General features: G+C 49.8%; 1 pseudogene; it reads left to right on the forward strand.

The window, feature by feature from the left end:
* Window positions 1–224: 224 nt before the first annotated feature.
* Window positions 225–570, forward strand: LOC104266964 (annotated as a pseudogene).
* The last annotated feature ends 103 nt before the right edge of the window (window positions 571–673 follow it).

Here is a 673-nt window from a genome sequence, read left to right on the forward strand (position 1 = left end):
CGCTGCCTCCATCATGCTCACTGCAAAACACAATTGTGCAGAGGCAGCGCTTAAGCTGTGTCGGTTACAGGACGGAAATGCCTGTAATTACGTTCGATTTTTTTACTGCAATATGAATAGAACGGTTACAATCCCCTAATTTGCCTAACACCCTTATAATTAGGGGAGTAGGCACAATTTTCAATGTTGAGGTACAGTGAAAGTCCTGGAGAGAAATTTTAAGGATGCCTGAGCCAGCGAAATCCCCAGCACCGGGAGAAGGGGCTCTGAGAAAGAAGTGATCAAGACTCAAAAGAAAGGTGACAAGAAGCGAAAGAGTGCAAGGAAAGAGAGCTACTTGATCCACGTGTACAAGGTGCTGAAGCCCCGACACAGGCATCTCGTCCAAGGCCATGGGCATCATGAACTCGTTCGTCAACAACATCTTCGAGCGCCTGGCACACTACAAGCGCTCCAACATCCTCACGGGAGATCCAGACGGCCGTGTGGCTCCTGCTGCCCAGCGAGCTGGCCAAGCACGCCGTGTCTGAGGGCACCAAGGCTGTCACTAAGTACACCAGCTCCAAATAAAATGGTTTTAACCTATAATCCCTCATTTCTGTCCTGTAACTGTCACAGCTTAAGCGCTGCCTCTGCACAATCGTGTTTTGCAGTGAGCATGATGGAGGCAGCG

Source organism: Apaloderma vittatum, unplaced genomic scaffold, assembly GCF_000703405.1.
Source record: "Apaloderma vittatum isolate BGI_N311 unplaced genomic scaffold, ASM70340v1 Scaffold31640, whole genome shotgun sequence".
Lineage (NCBI taxonomy): Eukaryota > Metazoa > Chordata > Aves > Trogoniformes > Trogonidae > Apaloderma > Apaloderma vittatum.